The following is a 17,223-nucleotide window of genomic DNA, read 5'->3' as shown; positions in this document are numbered from 1 at the left end:
TTTTAGAAAGCTTGCGCGACTACCTTCTAACTACAAAGTAAATTGAGATTTGAATGGTAGATACTTACACTTAAATTATGCAACTCTATATAAATAAATATATTATATTATACATCTCTATATAAATAAAAAATGTAACACCTTGTTGTTTTTAACAGCAGAGAGTTTCAAACCAACAATGGCTAACTACCTTTTTTTATGAAAATAAGAGACGAGACGAGCAGGACGTTCAGCTGATGGTAATTGATACGCCCTGCCAATTACAATGCAGTGCCGCTCAGGATTCTTGAAACACCCCAAAAATTCTGAACGGCACTACAACTGCGCTCGTCACCTTGAGACATAAGATGTTAAGTCTCATTTGCCCAGTAATTTCACTAGCTACGGCGCCCTTCGTACCGACTACCGAAACACAGTAATGCTTAGTCATTACTGCTTCACGGCAGAAATAGACACCGTTGTGGTACCCATAATCCAGCCGGCATCCTGTGCAGAGGAGCCTCCCACTGGTATTCCCACCTATTGTCGCAGGGAACTTTTCTTTAAATAGATACTGTTAACAAATAACCGATAATTAAATAGTGTTACCCAGTGCTAATATATCTTTCACCAGTAGAATGGTTCTACTGATGAAAGATATATTAGTTTTTCAGTTAATTTCTTACAAGCAACAATACAAATTTTTCTAGCGACCTTGAGCGATATGAGTTCACGGCTGCCGGCTCGCGATCTATGTAACAAAGCCAACGTTTTCAAAATCCTTGCGTGGAAATCGTAATATTTTAACAGGCGCAAACAGTTTATATGCTTACAATTCTCATTATTGATTACTAAACTGAATAAATGTACCTACACAAAAAAAAAGTACAAGCTATATATATAGCTTTTCTGAGAATAGTACTAAACAAATGCGTCATGCCGAGAAAAAACTTGTTTAACTGCAATGAAAAGTGGTAGTTCAAAATAGCTCTAACCAGCGTTAACGTGTTAACTATAACCAACAGCAAACATTAGAAACCTACAAATAAGCCTTAAGGGTATGTGTTATATGATAAAATAGTGTACATAGCTCCAAATGCTGTATTTTCACCACTAAACTTGTCAAAAATGCCTCCTTTGCGTGTTTTCTGCTTACCCTTCGCCTTAAGGCTGGGGACCGAGCCAATGGCCTTGAGGAAGCTCTCGCACAAGATCTTTTATCTTTTAATTCAGAATTAGAAGAACTTTTAATTTAATACAAACATTATACAATTTTCTTTTCAAAACTAATAAAACTATGTTATGTTAAATAGTATTGGTGTACAATTAATAAATTTTCGTACAATTTTTATCTATATTGAATGATTAGCATGGCTCCAAATGTAAAAGTTAGGGGTAGTTTGCTGTCTTTTTTTCCTACTGTCTATAAAAATAGAAATACACAAATTAAATTTGAAAACAAAACTTTATTAACGATTCGGGACTCGAACCCACTACCTCTGGCGTTCCGTGCCTGTGCTCTCCCAACTGAGCTAACCGTTCGAGTCACGTATCGTCATAAAATCTTGTATACTTTATACAACTCTCAGATTGTGGCATCATCTACAGGATCTACTTGACTGTTGATAACCTGCTCAATCCAAATATTTGCATATTAGGAAACTGACTTCAGATGTCGCTCTAGTACAAAAACTTGTGAAAAAAAAATTACAAAAATAGAAATGTAAAGAAAAATGAATTTTTGTCTCATATTGTGTAATTAAAACATTATAATTGAGAGAATATAAGCTATAAACCGAGAAGAAATGGTTTCAATTATGTGCTATTTTGGCGTTTTTTTTGGGATAGCGTCCTTTTGTCCGCGATTTAAGCTCGGCATAAATTCGGCTGCCAATTGACTATAAAACGAAAACAAAGATTGTGTTACGTTTACACTCAGTAAGTTAAACGTAAGTAAAGTCTGAGCAAACTCTAAGTTCTATAATCTCAGCCCTAGATCCAGTGTGGATGGTCTTATTCTAGAAGGTTCTTCAATACGTTGTCCATGATCAAGTGTATTGTTGTCACTGTCTTCATAGCTGTCATAACAGAGACGAAATACGTTTTATTACAGATTACTTACGCAGCTATTGCGAAGCCTACTGAAATACGGACCTAAGTCGACCTCTCCCAATTCAAACTTTACCGCTTTGCACCCTTATTTTAGTGCAGTCAACATTACCTTTATAACGGCAAGAAGCGTGCCTGCGTGCGGTAACGAGCCTTAAAGGTTTAATTTTTTTTAAATAAGTTTTGAAAATAAGGGTTGAGACGAGCAGGACGTTCAGATGATGGTAATTGATACGCCTTGCCTATTACAACGTGTCCTACGTTGACTCACTCAAGTATATTGAAAAACCTAAAAATTCTGAGGGGCACTACAACTGCGCTCTTCACCTTAAGACATAAGATGTCAAGTCTCATTTGCCCAGTCATTTGACTAGCTACGGCCCCCTTAAGAACGAAACACAGTAATGCTTCCACATTACTGCTTCACGGCAGAAATAGGCGCCGTTGTGGTACCCATAATCTAGCCGGCATCCTGTGCAAAGGAGCCGTATGGGTATGTACGAGTGTTTTCGTTAGCGCTGTTCCAAATGTAAAAGTTAAGTTAGTTAACCATACTGTAATAATAAATGGTTCAAATAATAACACTTCTAGAACAAAAAGGGCGTTTCTTATTTCCAGTCAATATTAATAATTTTCTAATCACTTCATCTATCTAATAAATTATAAAATATATTTTTTTTCTCATTAATTCATAATGAGTGCGAGGTATTAATAGGTGTTTATTATATTGATGCAGACAACTTTATATGTAATTTTTGTGTGGAATCTGCTATCTAGGGATATTATATATCGGTGCTATAACTGCTCATTGTTCACAGGTATGTGAAAACAAGTTATTAGTACTCTTGTCTCTGACGCAAAGAAACCCTATATGCCATGGAAGTAGGTAGTGCTCAGAGCACAATACATGTACTTATTATCTATATACATATTGTAATAAAATCATTAACATGTCGTGTTTACATTAAATATTTTGCCAAAGAAACATGTATACAGGAGACAGGTTGTACTTACTATAACCAAAACCACGCTACCGGAAACACTCGTGCATACATGCCGACGCGTGGGTTATGAAGTATCAGTGCCACAATCCCCAAAAGAAGAAATCTAATGGTGTAAGGTCCGGGGATCTGGCCGGCCATCTAATCGGTCCATTCGTACCAATCCAAGTAGGAAAACATTCATTTTACGTTGTTCCTTTCTTTTAAAATACTATGTTACTTAAGAAGAGTTATTAGTTTTTGGCCATTCTTTCGATTGGCATTATAAAAGTAGGGGTGTTTTTTTTTTTACATTTCAGTCGGTTCGATTCCCAGACGAGGCAAGTAATTTTAAGAAAATCTTTGAATGCAGAAGTACTAACTTTTAAAAATAACATAAAGTCTTCTTTCAGTAAAATAGCCTATCTTCGATATTTAAGGTACTTTCCCTTCATGTCCCATAACTTTGGGACACCCTATATATATACATACCTGGCTAACTGTCGGAATGCCAGTAAACACTAAAATTTAAAAAAGAATAAGAACACATTAAAAACACAATACAGTAGGTAATCCTACCCCCTCCCCACCTGGATCTATGGTGGTCCTCCACAGTGTGGTTTTCAAGGAACTTTTTTCCTGCAAAGTTTGTAGTACAAAGGTTCCTTACAGGCTGGCAACGCTCCTGTAATTCCTCTTGTGTTGTAAGAGAATATAGGCGGCGGTGATCACCGTACACCAGGTGGAAAATGAAAAATTTTCCATAAAAAAAAAACATAGCGCCTGAATCGACGCACGCAACATACACACTATTTATCGAATTCGTGAACTCTGTTTTCTGTGGGAGGCTCGTTTGCACAGGATGCCGGCTTGATTGTGTTAGTATCACAGCGGCGCCTATTTCTGCCGCGAAGCAGTAATGTGTAAACATTGCTGTGTTTCGGTCTGAAGGGCGCCGTAGCTAGTTAAATTACTAGGAAAATGAGACATAACATCTTATGTCTCAAGGTGACAAGCGCAATGGTAGTGCCGCTCAGTATCTTTGGGTTTTTCAAGAATTGCATTCCTGATCGTCTCGTCCCTTTTTTTTATATAAAACAATATGGGTTCAACTGAGCGTCATTGCAAAGGGCACGGCGAAACATTTGCTATCAGTTAACGTCTCGTCACTTTAGAACACTGTGGCATATATAGACTGCTTTAGTTTCAGGCAGCATCAAAACAATATAACAATAGTAAAAATGTTGACAACGTAAATTTAACAAGAGGTGCTGCTATTATCTGGCCTCCACGCTCCGATGGGTAACTCGTGAAAGTTTCGCGACGTTGTTTTTCGTTTTACTTCAACCGTTCGATTTCCTTTGTCGATGACTTTTACTGTGCCCGCTACGAACCATATCATTTTTGTGTTTCTGATTATTATTACATATTTTTCCATCAAAATCCATTTAAGGACAATTATTGAAGTGGAAACTTCTCTAGCGGCGTTGAGCACTTTTCTTGGCATGGGTATGAAATATTAACCTCGCGTCAGGACACGTGGCCTGATCGAAAATTCGTTAGACAGTCGTTGAAATAATGGATGAAAGATTTATAATTCTAACTAATTATAGTTCGGCTTATGAATTTTCGATCAGGCCAGGTGTCATAACGCGAGTATAACATTTTATACCCATCCTAAGAAAAGTGCTCAATGCCGCTAAAGAAGTTGACAAGAAATTAAAACTCTAAAGTTGTGAACAAAACTCAATTTGATTGTCAGACTAAAATGTGGTTACCCTACCGATAGAACCCGTAGCAGTGTACCTTTGCAACTGTGATTTAGCGATACACTGCAATTTATGGCGTTATTAAAACTTTATATTTATCTAATCCAACGCATAAATTAAATAGACATTTAATTTATAAGTATTGAAATGTGAAATACGGTGAAATTCGAAAGCACACGTTATCTATACTAATATTATAAAGCTGCAGTGTTTGTTTGAACGCGCTAATCTCTGGTACTACTGGTCCGATTTGAATGATTCTTTCAGTGTTGGGTAGTCCATTTATGGAGGAAGGCTATAGGCTATTTTTTTTTTTCAAAATTAGGGATCCGTTATAAAATTGCTATTTTGTAACACTGGGTGTAAAATCGAAAACATATTTTTGCGTGCGCTGCAAAAACTATTGACAATAGAGCAAAATGATGTACAGGCTATAATATAGGCAATATTTTATTACTTATAAAACTATCGCGTGAATTATACTTTATATGGCAAAACAAAGAGTTTGCCGGGTCAGCTAGTATTAAATAAGACTTAAAAACCAACCACTTATTTTGACAATATAATTACAGATATTATATATTTTGTGATTTCAAAGTGATATAGGTTTGTGATAAGTTTTTAGTGATTGGAGGATTAACATAATGGGTAAGTGTCTTTTTTACATGTTGTTGAATATAACTTACATTACTATGAGTACCTAGGTAATAACTTTTAAAATTTGGATTTTAATGTTATGTAGGTAGACACACGGACTAGTAAAAAAATAAGGACTCCGTGTCACCTTATATAAGTGTGTTAGTGTATATAGTGTAGCACCAAAACAAGCCGATTAACGTGTAAATACATAGCCCCACGCACACACTTACACTACTACAGACCGATAGGCGGCCATTATGAGAATTGATAAAATATTTTAATTAATAATTTAATTGTAATTGAATAAAATATTTTAAAAATGCCGTCGTGCGTTGTGAAAAAGTGTAAAAACGATACTATATTAGATATAATATGATTATTTAAGGGAGAAAAAATTGTGTAATTACTATCCCCCGTAACCGCACACAGACTAACATAACGGTACTTCACTTGCTAATATCACGACGCGCAGTCCTTCTTTTTTGACTCGTCCGTGGGTATACATTAGGATTAAATAAAGGTGTTTTGTAATAAGAGCATAATATTAATGTTTCCACTGTACGGTTATAACATGTTTTTTTTTTAAATATTTATTTTTTATTTTGTTCCGAAATATCACCGAAACGGCCGGATTGTTTTTGAGGTGACTGGCAGATAAACAAAAAAAATTATACAAATTATACTCGTGCCTCTCGGGCTCCGTCCGACCGCTGCTACCAACCGTTCCGAGTGACGTATCGTTGATAAATCTTGTATATGTCTTGTTCAACTCTCGGGTTGTGGCTTCATCTACAGCTTAGTTTCTCAACCTTATTTTGCTCACCGCCCACTTTGAGAACATGTTTTTTTCTAGAGTATTTTCGTGTATTTTTTGCCTTTTTAGACTATATTTTTTAATCTACCCACGCCCCATCTGGGCCATCTCAATGCCCCCTAATTTTCTCTGGGTCTTCTACTGCCCCCCCGAAAGTCTCAAACGCCCACGTTGAGAACCTATGAATTCTACAGGATCCACTTTACAGTTGATAACCTGCTCAACCCTAATAACGAAATTGACTTGAGATGTCGCTCTTTAAAAGTAAATAATTTGGTACCTTAAAGTGATATCCCCTCGCTTCTGGGATTAATTATACAAATTAAATTTGTAACCAAAATTTATGAACGATGCGGGACTCGAACCCGCGTCCTCTGAGTTCCGTCTGAGCATTCTTCCCAACTGAGCCAAACGTTCGAGTGACGCATGGATCGTAAATCTTGCTATATCGTGTTCAACTCTCAGCGTGTATAATTAATCCTAGAAGTAAGGGTTATCACTTTAAAATAAGAAATTGTCATAGAAATCTAAATGAGAAGTTACTAGAAAAAGCATAGCCGCCTTAAATATGTCGCTTCACACCACCATCGACGAAAGTATATCGTATTAAATATATCTTTGTGTTGTTACCCATTTGGGTACAGATAATTTGTGTAAAAGTGTGTCAATATAATAAAAATGACGCGTACTTGGTGACGTCACGCTGCGCTTAAGTGTGATCACCGCCGCCCACATGCTCTTGCAACACCAGAGGAATCACAGGACCATTGCCGGCCTTTAAGGAAGCTGTACGCGCTTTTCTTGCAGGTACCCATGTCGTATCGTCACGGAAACAACGCACAAGGAAGCTCATTCCACAGCTTTGTAGTACCAGGAAGAAAGCTCCTTGAAAACCGCACTGTGGAGGACCGCCACACACCCGGATGGTGGGGATGGTATCCTAACTTGTGGCGTGTCGTTCGGAGGTGGAATTCGGCGGCAGGAATCAGGTGAAACAACTATTCGGAACAGTCCCCGTGATAAATGCGGTAGAGGCCACACATTGTTTTTCCTTTTTCTGATTAAAGCCCAACCGAAGTTGTAGGAAATGGTATATAACTTTTTCATTCATATGACGTGTCATTTTTTGATGTACATAAATTATTTCTGAAAATCGGCTATACTTACAAAAATCGTCAACTTTTCGCTGAAAATAGTGATTTTCATTGTTATAATACGAAAGAGTAAAAAGAATTGATGTTATGGAGTGTCGATGGCTTAATCATTGTCCATTGACCCTCACCAAGGTGTGCCAGATTTATTCTTCGTCCTCCACCTATCAATGTTTATTCTATACTTTATAAGGTCGCGGTGGGGTATTTAAATACATCAAGTGACCCGTGTGATTGCTATAATGACCTCCGCTTCACTTAAAATTTTGATCGAGGGTTGAAAAACAATAAGAAAAGAATCGAGAGGGAGAGAGAGAATGGAAAAATGACCTCTTAATAAATAAAATTAAATAAAAAATAATAAAGCCTTTTCTATCTATAATCTATTTCAATGTAAGTTTTGTTTAGCTTTTTCTATGTTATTTATTTATCTCTATATAATTTAATGTAGGTATCCTAAATATTTTATAGTAACTTAATTTTTATTTAATCTACCGGAACCCCAGAATGGGTGAAGGCCTCCTCCAGTGATGCCCATTTGACTCTGTCTTCAGTTACTTGTCTCCAGTTTGGACTGTTTTCTCTTAACTGATATCAAAAATATTAGGAAAACAGCTGTTGACCGAAAGGCCATCTGTGCAACTTCCCACTGAGCGCTAAAATTTTATCTAATGCGTGGTTTTTGAGCCTTTTGAGCTAAAGAAAGATAGCTGTTGTATGCTTTTCAGATTGAATTCTGATATCTCTCGAACCAATCAACCGATTTTGATCGGATTAGCCGCGATCGACGTGGTTTTTAACGTTAAGAGCTGAATATTTTTTGGAATTGATCGGTAAAACCGGTTCAAAGTTATTCCAAAAACAAAACACATTTAAAAAAAAAGTATTTCGTAGTTTTTTTTTGAAAATATGAACGACATTTGAGTTGAGAACGGTATTGGCAAAGAACCTAACGGTCTCAATGACTTGTACAATGTTACACAACGCATGAAATCCAGTGCGTGAAATATTAATTCATCAGATTGCACGTGGGACGATTCGGAATACGGCGGAGTTTGTTGAAACAGGTTCAAGGAGGTCGGGCTCAGATATACAACTGTTGAATTGCTAACAGTAACGTTGCATTGCTAATGTATGTGACTGTGATTTATTTATAAAAACAAATACTTGAAGTACGAATAGTTGGAAAATATCTAGAAAGCGGATAGTACCATAAAATGTCGAAATAGTTAGATTAAGGTATAAATTGCTGTTTTGTACTGAAAAATTTAAAAATCTAACAAAATAGTTTACAAGCATTGGTTAGTAAGTTATAGTTGCGTCCGGTCTTCAATGAGTAGAAACCGAGTATACCGATCACGTATAGGGTTGCCATCTATTAATTTGAAAAGTCCGGACTTTTAAGTTGATATCGTTTATATTTCGTTCTCATTAAGATTAAATACTTTTTTGATATTATAAGTTAATATGTTTTTTTGAATGAAAATAAGGGACAAGACGAGCAGGACGTTCAGCTGATGGTTTTGATTACAATGCAGTGCTGCTCAGGATTCTTGAAAAATCCCAAAAATTCTGAATGGCACTACAACTGTTTCACTAGTGGGAGGCTCATTTGCACTTGTGGTACCCCACAACGGCGCCTATTTCTGCTGTGAAACAGTAATGTGTAAACATTATTGTGTTTCGGTAGCTTGTAGAATTACTCGGCAAATGAAACTTAACATCTTATGTCTCAAGGTGACGAGGTGATTGTAGTGCTGCACAGAATTTTTTGGGTTTTTCAAGAATCCTGAGTGGCATTGCATTATAATGCAATAGCATTGTAATGCAATGCCCTTTTAGACTTTTTTGGTATTATAAGTTAATATGTTTTTTTTTATGAAAATAAGGGACGAGACTAGCAGTACGTTCAGCTGATGTTAATTTACACCATTGTATTGTGCATTTGCACCCATTACAATGCAGTGCCGATTAGAATTCATGAAAAAACCAATAATTCTGAGCGGCACTATAATTGCGCTCGTCACGATGTTAAGTCTCATTCGCCCTGTAATTTCACTAGCTACGGCACCCTTCAGACCGAAATACAATAATGTTTACACATTACTGCTTCACGGCAGAAATAGGCGCCGTTGTGGTACCCGTAATCTAGCCGGCTTCCTGTGCAAAGGAGCCTCCCACTGGTGACTGAGTTAAAACAGGTCCGAATGGGGCTGTTTCACTTAAATAGCTATTGCATAATGCATTGCTAGGATATCGAAACATTGTGAGAATATGATTTATGTAGTGAATATAATTTAAATTCTATAGAAATGATATTGACACAATAGTCATGGTAGGTAGGTAAATTATTATAGTGTGCTGCTTTAGTGTCTAGAAAATTAAGTTCCCCGTAGAATGACGTAAATTTTGTTCCAAAATAATTATCCAGTATGGGGCTAGCTTGACACAGAAAATTAAAATAGAGTCATGTTCGGAATTTCACATATTTCTTTCCACATGAAAAAATACTGTAAATTTAAAAATCTTGCTTCCGTGTTTAGTACATCTTATCTAGTTGTGAATCAAAAAAAACTGACTTCAAATAACTACTCCAAAACAGTAGATATAATATGTAATAAAAAGTATACAATGTAATGAATTAATCTAATTCTAGTAACAATTATTGTTATTTTTGGAATCGGTGTCCTCCCGCCGCGGCCCCACTCTCGCCTCGTCACGTCGCGCGTTCGACACAAGCACATCTCACCTATAACTATGTTTGTAGTTAAAAACCTACCTTGGCTGAAATCGACTCCAAAATTAGCAATGATCGTAACTAGAATTAAATTGTATAAAAAATTTATTTGGAATATTATTTTTTAATCGTTTTTTTTATGTGCATATTATTTTAAGTGAATCTGAAATACACTAACTCATGTACAGACCTACAAACTTTTGCAATGCAGCAATGAACGTGAGGACATTACAATATGATTACAGACAGCTTGAAATTCTGCCACAATTCGCACCCTTACTGTAAGTGGTTAAGGAGTTCCATTGATCATCATATTCGACTACGACAATTACTTGAACATAACGACATTGCGGTAGGTGACTCAAATATCCGGATAGCTTCGGCTGAGTATCGTTAATTTGCTCCAAAGGGTTCCGTTACTTTGTCATGGATCCTATAGTCAGAAACCTTCAACAAACTATCCTTGAAGTACATCCTTTCCAAGAAAAAAATGATAATCGAAATCGGTTGGCGTGATATCGAGTTATTCGTCCATTTGTAGCGCACATACTTGATGAAAATTTTGGACTTTTATGGTTTTCTCCTAATGTCATTGTAAGATCTGGACCAAATTGGATAGGACCACAGAGGAAGCACCAGCTTTCAAATAAAAGACGAATCATCAAAATCGTTTCATCCAGTCGAAAGTTCAGATGTCACAAACATTAAATAAATACAGTCGAATTGAAAACCTCCTTTTTTGAAGTCGGTTCAATATATTTTCTTATTATTTACTTATACAAATATTTTTTTTGAATTTTAGATTGATATCCAATTATAGAGTCCTCTTAAAAGATAACAACTCTCAATTAAAGATATTAATCGTTTTGTTTTTCACCTGCGTTTGATTTCCTTGTTCATGGTTTTTTGCTCAGGCACTGAATGGGATTACGATCCTATGTCCATAACAAACACAATACAAGCCAAATGATATCGATTACATATCTGTTCAATAAGGTTGCAATATTTTAACAGATAAGTCCCTCCCACGCGTACATTAATTCAATATCGTACATTAGCAGCACATTTCATATTCAAATGAATTGTCAATAAAATATTACTGAATTAACATGTGACCGGTTTTAGTTGCTTTAGTACCTTGATATATGTAAGGGTCTGCTGGTAGGTAAAGAGGGATGAAATAAAACACCGAAAGAGATGAAGCTTCATGTGATGGAACAGATAAGAGTTACAAGGGAGATGGCGGCTGTAGATAACTCATTAAGGCGCTATAGTCCTAAAAAGGAACATTTTTAAAAATCTACTTAAAATCTTGGATTTCAAAAATGATCCCAAATTCGTTCTCTGCACCCTCGAGAACCTCGGATACGATACCCATATTGTTGAAATCATTATTTTGCGCGGCAGCCATCTTGGATTTCAAAAATGATCCCAAATTAGTTCTCTGCACCTTCGAGAATCTCGGATACGATATCCATAATGTTGAAATCATAATTTTGCGCGTAATATAACATTTCTCTCATAAGTCGATAAAAAAGATCTACTTCAAAAATGCATAAAAAATATTATCACAGTAATTCCGTACTCTAGCACAACTGTAAGTTTTAAAAAATATTATTCTTCTGGGTCGGCGGTCGTTGACCCGCATCGCTCGGTTCGTTCTCAGCCATGCCCGACGCCCGTGTCCATGCGTACCTATCGAATCTAACGTTCGCGCAATTTTTACCTAAAGTGTTGGGAAAACCTCGCCTTAAGGCTGGAGAGAGAGAGAGAGAGAGAGAGTGGAGCTAGGTTACCTCTCTCGCACAAGATCGGCATAGTTTTAATTCAGAATTAGAAGCATTTTTAATATAACACAAACATTATACGCTTTTATTTAAAAAACTAACAAAACTATGTCATGTTAAATAGTATTGGTTAATTGTATATCTACTTAGATTGAATGATAAGCATGGCTCCAACTGTAAAAGTTAGGGGTATTTTTGTGATTTTTTTTTCTCAAACTCTTCTAAAAAATTTATATGTAAAGAAAAAATGAATTTTCTTCTCCTATTCTAGTGTAGATATACAATTATTTTTTGTAAAAATAAAGGTATAAATAAACCGTCAACAAATAGTTTCAATTATGCGCTATTTTGACAATATCTTGGGATAGCGGTTTTAACCGTGTTTTCTCAGAGATAACATAGCTTTTTTCAGATTTTCATCGCACGAACATCCCAGTGTACTAATTTTCATACAACAGATCCATTTTCGAGAGACATGAAATAAAATTACAAATATTCGTTGATTTTGTAATTCTATTCTGTACTAGCTGACCCGACAAACGTTGTTTTGCCATATAAAGTATAATTCACGCGATAGTTTTATAAGTAATAAAATATTGCCTATATTATAGCCTGTACATCATTTTGTTCTATTGTCAATAGTTTTTGCAGCGCACGCAAAAATATTTTTTCGATTTTACACCTTGTGTTACAAAATAGCAATTTTATTACGGATCCCTAATTTTGAAAAAAAAAACATAGCCTGTAGCCTTCCTCGATAAATGGACTACCCAACACTGAAAGAATCATTCAAATCGGACCAGTAGTACCAGAGATTAGCGCGTTCAAACAAACAAACAAACAAACACTGCAGCTTTATAATATTAGTATAGATTAAAATAATACATCTGGTCGTTTAAAGTGGGTCTAAATCGCGCCCAATTGAGTCGGTTACAAACAAACATACATACAGGTGAAGCTAATAAAAAAGAGTGTAAAAACACTGTCTCAACCATTTGAGATGTAATAAACTATTGTATGGTGCAATGGTGTATCTTATATAGATTGACAGAAAAGTCCGCGATGGCATATATGCCATAGACATATAGGTCTATCTCGGATAAACTTACTATATCCAAATTAACACTTTAAAAGATTGGGATTTACCTACTAAGCGGTAAGTCAAAGCTGTTTAGACAAAGACGATATTATTCCTTATCATTCTATTACTAGATATATGTTATAAAATTATTTAGAAATACGTTTTCGTTTCATTTTAAGTCATTCACATTGTTACACAAATTGGATGGTTTAACGGCCGTTTTCAATAACCTATCTTAACCTGTGCCGGGTTCGAATCCCGGTAGATTTATATGATGAATATGGATGTTTGTTTCCGAGTCATGGATATTTAAATGTATTTATGTATGTTTATATGAATTTATGTATGTATTTGAGTAAGTATATTGTATTAAATATATCATTGTCTTGTAACCCATAACACAGGCTATATAATAGGCTTAACTTGGGGTAAGATAATTTGTGTAAAAAGTGCGTCATTATTATTATTATTATTATTATTATTATTATTATTATTATTATTATTATTATTATTATTATTATTATTATTATTATTATTATTATTATTATTATTATTATTATTATTATTATTATTATTATTATTATTATTATTATTATTATTATTATTATTATTATTATTATTATTATTATTATTATTATTATTATTATTATTATTATTATTATTATTATTATTATTATTATTATTATTATTATTATTATTATTATTATTATTATTATTATTATTATTATTATTATTATTATTATTATTATTATTATTATTATTATTATTATTATTATTATTATTATTATTATTATTATTATTATTATTATTATTATTATTATTATTATTATTATTATTATTATTATTATTATTATTATTATTATTATTATTATTATTATTATTATTATTATTATTATTATTATTATTATTATTATTATTATTATTATTATTATTATTATTATTATTATTATTATTATTATTATTATTATTATTATTATTATTATTATTATTATTATTATTATTATTATTATTATTATTATTATTATTATTATTATTATTATTATTATTATTATTATTATTATTATTATTATTATTATTATTATTATTATTATTATTATTATTATTATTATTATTATTATTATTATTATTATTATTATTATTATTATTATTATTATTATTATTATTATTATTATTATTATTATTATTATTATTATTATTATTATTATTATTATTATTATTATTATTATTATTATTATTATTATTATTATTATTATTATTATTATTATTATTATTATTATTATTATTATTATTATTATTATTATTATTATTATTATTATTATTATTATTATTATTATTATTATTATTATTATTATTATTATTATTATTATTATTATTATTATTATTATTATTATTATTATTATTATTATTATTATTATTATTATTATTATTATTATTATTATTATTATTATTATTATTATTATTATTATTATTATTATTATTATTATTATTATTATTATTATTATTATTATTATTATTATTATTATTATTTTTATAATTTTTCTCAGCCTTTCGCTGGTTTGCCTGCATTTACGGGTCGAAACCAAGTAAATGCAGCGTGTGGTGTGTTAAATTTATGTGTAGGGTGAAATGTCGTGTTCGTCAATTTGTAAGAACTTTCTAACGATTCGGCATGTATTTAAGATGGCGACTTTTTGTAAGGTTATGTAAAGGGTTTCCTTTAGTTCTAGTAGTTTAAGACTATGTAACAGATGGTTTGGGATAACACCTGTGGTGGAAAGGACTATTGGAATTACGTATACTTTTTTTTGGTTCCAGATTCTAGCCACTTCATCCTTCAGTTCAGTATATTTGTTGATTTTTTCAGAAATTGTTTTTTGTAAGTTATGAGTGTTTGGAACAGCAATGTCTATCAGGTAGGTTATTTCATTTAATTTATCTTTGAGCGTTATATCTGGTCTATTGTAGTGAATGGTTCTGTCTGTAAGTATCGCGCGATCAAAATAAAGTTTATATGTATCGTTTTCTAAAACTGTTTGTGGTTTATATTTGTAATAAGGTGTGTTTGTGTTTTGTATGAGTTTGTGTTTGAGTGCTAACTTTTGGTGAATGATATTGACTACTTGGTTATGTCTATGCGTGTAATCTGTTTGTGTGAGTGTTGTACATCCTCCGGTAATATGTTGGATGGTTTCTGGTTGAACGTGGCATTTGCGGCATTTATCGTTTGATACTGAGGGGTCTTTGATTATGAATTTTCTGTACTTTTTGGTGTTGACAACTTGGTCCTGTATCGCTATTATAAATCCTTCGGTCTCTGGGAATAGGTTTCCTATTTTAAGCCATTTGTTTGAGGCGGCGGTGTTTATGTGGGATTGTTCTAGGTCGTGAGGATGGCGGCCATGTAACACTTTTCGCTTCCAGCTGTCAAGTTTTTGTATTTGGGGATCGTTTCTTCGAGTGTTTTGAGAGCTTATGTCTTCGTGTAAATTAAGTGGAGTAAAGTTAATATCATTTTTAACAATGGCTTTATGAATTTCGCTGGTCTGTGATTTTAAGTGGAAAAAATCTTTTAAATTGCCGACTTGTTTTTGACAGAGATGATTCAAATCAATGAGGCCCCTTCCTCCATATTCTCTTTTGATAGTAAGTCTTTCTATTGCAGATTTTGGGTGTAGATTATTGTGCTTAGTTAGTGTGGTGCGAATCGTCCGCTCTATTTGTTCTATGTCTGTTTTTGTCCATTTTATGATACCAAATGAGTATGTTAGAATTGGGATAGCATATGTATTTAGGGACTTAATAAGGTGTTTGCTTGTTAATTGAGTTTTACAAAGAGAATTAATTCGTTTTTTAAATTCTATTGTTAAAGTGTTTTTGATTTCTGTGTGATCTAATCCTCTAAGTTGTTTATATCCTAAGTATTTATATAGTTCGGTTTGTTCCATGGCTCTAATTATATCGATATCATTAACTGCATAATCGCCCGGCCGTATCTTGCCTCGTTTTATGTGAAGTGTTCTACATTTATCCAAACCAAATTCCATATTAATATCTTTGCTAAATTGTGCTGTAGTATCTATTAATTTTTTCATTTCCATTTCTGTTTTTCCATATAACTTAATATCATCCATATATATGAGATGAGAGACTATTGTTTCTTGTATATCGTGTTTGAGGCGATATCCTGCACGACAATCACGCAGCAAATGTGACAGGGGGTTTAAGGCGAGGCAAAACCACAGAGGACTCAAGGAATCGCCTTGATAGATACCCTTTCTAATGGCTATTTCTCTAGTTGTGATGGTGTTTTGATTTGTATTCAAATAAAGTGTGGTTTTCCATCTAGACATAATATCGTGTAAAAAGTTTATTATTTTTGGGTTTATTTTATATATTTGTAATATTTTAATCAACCAAGAATGTGGGATACTATCGAAAGCTTTCTTATAGTCTATATATGTGCAATGTAGGTTTCTATTTTTTGAAGTCGCATGTTTGTGAATAGTAGAATCAATTATTAACTGTTCCTTACATCCCATGTGGCCTCGCCTGCATCCTTTTTGTTCTTCCGCTATTATATTATAATGTTCAACATGTTTATTGATTTTTGTTGTTATGGCTGATGTTAATATTTTATATATAGTTGGTAGGCATGTGATTGGTCTATATTGTGAAGGGAGTGGAGATATCTGTAATTTTGGAAGCATATAGGTTATTCCAGTAGCAATGAAATCTGGAATTTTCTGTTTACCAATAATGATATCTGTAATATTTTTGGCCATGATTTTATGTAAAGAAAATAATTTTTTATACCAAAAGTTATGAATTTTGTCTATCCCTGGTGATTTCCAGTTATGCAATCTGGCTGTAATGTTATTTATGTCTGTCTCAGTTATTTCTGTGAAATCCATTTCTTCAATTGCATTCCATTTATTTTCTTCTTCTATAATCCAATCAGCTTTATCATTGTGATGTACTTGTTGTTCCCAGATGCCTGACCAAAACGTTTCCAGTTGTTCTTGTGTGGGCACATTAGGATTGTTTACTGTATCTGTTTTTAGTTTGTGTAAGTTTCTGTAGAAATTCTTTTCGTTAGTGCTAAACATTGTGTTATCATTTTTCCTTTCCTGTGCCTTTTTGCATCTTTTAAGTCTATGAACTTTGAGTGCTAATTTTT

General features: G+C 33.3%; 1 protein-coding gene across 1 annotated transcript in view; it reads left to right on the top strand.

Moving 5' to 3' along the window:
• The first annotated feature begins 5,426 nt into the window (after positions 1 to 5,426).
• Positions 5,427 to 17,223, top strand: part of LOC126967751 (cytospin-A) — a 108,623-nt gene continuing 96,826 nt past the window's right edge. The window contains exon 1 of the mRNA XM_050812415.1: positions 5,427 to 5,485. The gene's annotated coding sequence lies outside the window, so the exon portion shown is untranslated. The remainder of the gene's footprint in view (positions 5,486 to 17,223) is intronic.

This window comes from Leptidea sinapis, chromosome 13 (genome assembly GCF_905404315.1).
Source record: "Leptidea sinapis chromosome 13, ilLepSina1.1, whole genome shotgun sequence".
NCBI lineage: Eukaryota > Metazoa > Arthropoda > Insecta > Lepidoptera > Pieridae > Leptidea > Leptidea sinapis.
Note: the sequence above shows the minus strand (reverse complement) of the source record. Positions and strands in the feature narration are given on the sequence as shown.